The following is a 5,532-nucleotide window of genomic DNA, read 5'->3' as shown; positions in this document are numbered from 1 at the left end:
TCAATTGTGCATTTCGGTTGTGTGGCTTTGTACTGCTGAACCATCAAATTAACACTGCTAATGCATCCCAGTCTTATATCGGCTATAATTACCTTCAGTGAGTGGAAACAGCAATGGGATGTTAGTTTTTTTTCTTTTGCCATGCAATCAATTGACACTTTCATTGAGTGCGATTAACATTATTCTAAATGTCTGAATGTGTTTTTGATGAGACAAACAAGTTCATTTGCAAACAGCACCTATTGTTTCCTTTTGTGCGTGACGGACGCCGACACAGGAAGCGTCGCTTTAAGAAGCCTCAGTACGTCTTGTTTGACTTTCTTATATATTCTCCATTAGACCTCAGAGTGGGCTCTCAGAATTATAATTCATCTGATGTCAGCTTTACAAAGCTTGCCCTTGAAAAAAAAAGAAGAAAAAAAAACTACAATCAATAATTTTCTTCTTTGGCTTTATTATTTTGGCCGTGTTACAAGCCCGGCTTGTTGACTCTGTGCAGCATTTATCTGATCTGACACAGTTTCATTAGGCATTAGCAATCATTTCCATAGCACACAACATTAGAGCACTCCTGTTTGTAAAACAGCAGATGAGGCGAATGCCGTCCTCTGGGGAGAAATTCAATATAATTCCTTAATTAAATGGAATAATTTAATTACAGTAACTTTCGAAAGCATTCATCAATATAATTGTTTCTGGAGCCACCATTATAATTGAGGTTTAAGTGAAAACAAGTCAGTTTCTAATGTTGGTAATGTGCTGACATAGTTCTCCCGCCCCTCCATTTGTTCCTCTCTCTGATCTTCCACCGTGCCGGGTTTCTTTTTTTCTCCACAACGCTTTCGTTTGATGGCCGGCCATAGCGCATCAGCGAGACCAAAACATTTATTACAGCCATTTAATTTAACCTCTCTACAGGCACGGACAAGAAGGCAGGGATGATAGCGGCGGCGGCGGCGGCGCTGAAAGACTCTCGCTGTTCGCCTCCTAATCTGATCCTCTCTGCTGCCCTTTCATAAAGACACCAGAGTATTAGCCCCGACTCCGAAAACATACCTCCGCCATTTAAACTGTCTTGGATTTCACCACAAAGGGCGACCAAATAAGAGTCTGATTCATTCGTCGGGGGGGGGCCAAATAATAAAACATAATTTCCAGTCTAATCTGCCTGAGGAATGTCCTCTGTTTGAAGTTGACAGTGCTCTATCTTCTGGGAGGAATAATTGCCTTTTGAGTACAGCAGGAGAGGCCACTGAGGTAAGCCTGTCGAGGGGCCTGCACCTTACAGGTGTGCCCTTGGACGGACAACCTCCTCGTTGTTCTGGAGAGAGAGAGAGGGATGGGGGGGAGGCAGACGGGGATACTGAAGGAATTCATCTGCCAGTTGAAACTTTACATGGCAGCGCCGCTCTGCACTCTCGGAAAACCCGCCGTGTGGCCCGAAAGCGGAGCGAACAAAGGCAACACTGATCTCCAGAGTTGTATCATTTTGCTGGGCAGGTTTTGTGAAATTGACCTGGTTGTAATCTGTTTGATTTGGACAACCGCGTACGGGACAAAGTTACTGACAGTTATTGTTCAGAAAACCCCTCAAAAAACAACACACCCCGCTCCTCTTTCAGTGCAGGCCCATGTTCACATGCAGCAAATATTCAGTTCTTATTCCAAAAGAGACAATATTATTCCGATTACCGTAAAACGACCCAATGCTGCATCCTCATCGCCGTGAATCCTATAGCGAACCCCTCCCTCCTTCATTCCTTCAACCATCTTATTATAAAAGTAACCGTTGCGATATTTGTGCACATTCCAAAACCTGTTGACATCCAAGTCCTTCGTAATGTTTTAAAGTAGGTGTTTCTTTTTGCGCAGGCATCTCTACGCCAGCTTTGCAAACGGTTGGCTAGTGTGCATGTAAATGTTGACTCCTTCCAGTATTATTCTAAATATGACAAGATTCCCAAATTTGATATGGCTCATGTTAACATCAAATTCTGAACTGGTCCTTTTTCCGAATGGAGAATGTTTCTGATTGAGACATATGTCAATATTATTCTGGCTTTTAGGAGCATTCGTTATGTGTACAGCGTGTTCAGAATATACTCAACATGCTGCCGTTCCACATTACTTTGGGATAAACGGCACGTTGTGAGAACGGCGTGGGATTCTCCGGTCCACAGCGACGAGGATGCGGCGAGCGCCTCAAAGGGACTTCTGCTTGTACAGCGACTTTCTAGCCCACTCAAAGCGCTTTAATACTACATGTCATTCACCCATTCATACTGACGGCAGGGGGCGACCATCAGGTCTAACTAACATTATTCACGCCACACGTTCACCGAGCCCAAGGACACGTCGACAAGGGCTGGAGGAGCCGGGGATCGAACCGCCAATCCTCTGATTGGAAGAGGACCGGCTCTATCCCCTGAGCCTCTTGTTTAGCTTAATGAGTTCAACGTTGATCGGAATACGCCCGAGACTATTAGTGGAATATTCATTATCATTAGCCACGTAAACAGCTTTGTAGGAATATTGTCTTTTATTCCAAAACTGGGCCAAAACTGGAATATTTAATGCATGTAAATCCCGCGTAGCCATTGATTTGGAAGTTTAACATCCATTTTGTTGTTAAACTGTAGCTACAATGTCAGCTGCACACGCCACAGTTATTTCGGAGCCTTCTGTCTAAGACAAACTGAATCTCTGCTTCATTCGTCAAACTTCTCCCCCTGATTTTTAATGGGGCCTATTAATTGAGCAGAGAAATCTGTCCCCTTCCCCGAAACATGGCGTCGAAAGCTGCTGAACAGCTGTCCCAGCTCCGGAGAATCATATGGAAGAATGCATTATCGGCCTTGTTTGAATATTCCCTTAGATTTGGAATAATCAGGCAGCTATTCAGCAGCGAGATGGCCACGCGCAGATGCCAAAGCACAGCTGAGGGGAGCACAACGGTGTAATGCCGCTCAAACACACACACACACACACACACACACACACAGAACCGATGGCGTGAAAAAAAAGAGGGCGAATAATGCAGGTGTGCTTTATTTCTGTGGAGTGTGCTCAACACACATGATGGCGGAGACACTTTCTCTCAGTCCTTTTATCCCCCCTCCCTTCTTCTTCCTCTTGTTCAAGGTGATCCTAGCTTTGCATATGGCTGATTAATCTTATTGCACAGCAGCTAGCATTGATCACAGAAATGATTAGAAATGCATTAGTCAGCAGACTGTTTTGGAGTGCTCGAGGTTTAAGTGCTAGTGCCAAGCCATTTTCCATAGGTGTCCGTGTTTTTAATTTTGTTATATAGAATTTTGCAAATGGATGCATGCACGCGGTCCAAATACGGCATCAAAGCTTTAATGCCTATGGACATAATTTAATCTCCTAGATGGCGGGCCTGATGGGCTGTGTGGAGAAGGCATCCCCGCTAAATTCATTATGCTAAAAGTTGCGAGATCTGGAGAGCCGGCGAGAGGGAGACGGCACGGCCCGTGTTTGTTTGGTAGTCCCGGCTCGGCGGTGGATGCCGATGACAGCAGGCTCTTCTCTCTCAGAAGCGGCCGCACTTGTTACCGTGAGAGCTTTCATCGAGTTAGAAAAGAAAAGAAAAAAAAGAAAAGAAAATTGGTAGCAGCTTCTACATATGCAGCAGGCGTAATGTGATATGTTGTTTCAATGTCAGATGTCTCTTTGTCTACGCGCAGTATTCCCGTGCAGCACGTTGACCACACTGATTTGTTTTTAAAAAGTGCCACCGAGTGAATCACCATAAGGTGGACCGCTATCCGCCATCCATCCATTTTCTTTGGATACAGCGCCCGTTCCCAAATCACCTACAAAATAAAAGTTAAATGCAAAACAACACACCTTTTCAAAGCCTTTCTTTATTTCCCCCCGTGACCTCCTGACTGCAGCCCCTCCTCCCTCGCCCTTGGCTCAGATGCCTCCTTTAATCACCAAACAAAGTCCCTCTTTATCCACAAAATGTCTTTTCTTCTCCTGATTTCAGAGGTAATGGAAGTTCAAGTACACTCTAAATGGCCTCTTTTTTTTGCTTTTATATCTACTGTACACTCCTGTGCGAGTTGCGTTCATTCGTTACGATGACCTACTAATAAACTACGGGAGGGACTGTAAGCAGGAAATACATTATTATACCGTCGCTTTACGGGTACAAAAGAGGAAATGGCAAAAGGAACTGACTGGCATGACATGGCATGTTATAAAGAGTTTATAAAAAATAGTCAATCACTGCTGAAATGAAATGAAATGCTCTGGATTACCTAGCAAAAGGGACGTCTCCGCAGTCAGGAAGGCATGGCGTCCCTTCAGCAGCAGGGGCGCAACTCATGAGGGTCCCGCCAAGACAACTCCCGCCACATGTTCAGCACTCCCCATTAAAAACCTGGGGAAATTAATGAGCTTCCATTGGCACCCTCACAACAAAGGGATCTATAAAGCAGCCTTAATGTTCTCGGGGAAACTTTACTCTTCAGTAGTTCCCAATCAACCGGTAGCAGCAGATTTTGTTTTATTTCCCTTGTAACCTACAACGGGAGCTAAAGAAAGAATAAAAACGCCGCTCACTGCAACTTTACGTAAATGTTGTCCCTGATTGAAATCGCTGTACGCTTATTCTTAATCAAAGAATCGTCAATATTTAACCATGTCGGGTTGTCGCAATCTAATTGTGTAAATATACTGTATACCTTTCAATAAAGGCTGAGCAGTGGGCTTTTGAAAAATCTATACATGTGTAAAATATTGCCGAACAACGTTTAGTTGTTTTACATTCCCCGTTCTACTCGAAGAGTTATGAAACTAATACCACAAACGGCTGTGCACGGGGAACAAAACCCTCTCATGCTGTGAGCGTTGATTCCTACCTGCTTGTACACAATTACCAACACTTAGGAATCAAAGAGCGCGCCGGTTTGCAGAAAGGTATTAATTAGAACTTTATTTATGCAGATGCTTTGTAAATTTGCATAAAAAGCAATTCCACAGATGGGTTTATGGCAGTAATGACTGTTCCAGTCCGCAATAAAACATCTGCTTAATCACAACAGAGACAGTCAATGGCTGCCGTGAAAACAGGCTGTCCAAGTACATCTCAAAGAAAGTGGCGGGGGTGAAGAGTCGGCGTGGACAGGTAAGGGGGGGAACGAGTGGGGGGGAGAGAAAATATAAAAAAATAGTAAAGAGAATCAGGGGGAGAAGAAAAAGCTGTTCAAAAGCAGCGTTAGTTAAAAAGAGACACACTTCTCCCAAACATTTTTTTGCTGGTGGTACTTTGAGTGCTCTGATGTTGAGAAAAATACCCTTATCGTGTTGGCAGAACAATCCACTTACTGTGTCTAAGAGAGGAGAGAATTCTGTTCCAAGTCCAGCCAAGTCTTTGTCTGTGGGTGCCAACTATTTTGAAAATATTCCACTTTGTGTCTTTTTAATCTGCCAAAGCCACACACACAAACACACACACACACACTCTCTCGCTCTCCATCTCTCTCCCACACACACACACAC

This window comes from Taurulus bubalis (assembly GCF_910589615.1).
Source record: "Taurulus bubalis genome assembly, chromosome: 15".
NCBI lineage: Eukaryota > Metazoa > Chordata > Actinopteri > Perciformes > Cottidae > Taurulus > Taurulus bubalis.
Note: the sequence above shows the minus strand (reverse complement) of the source record.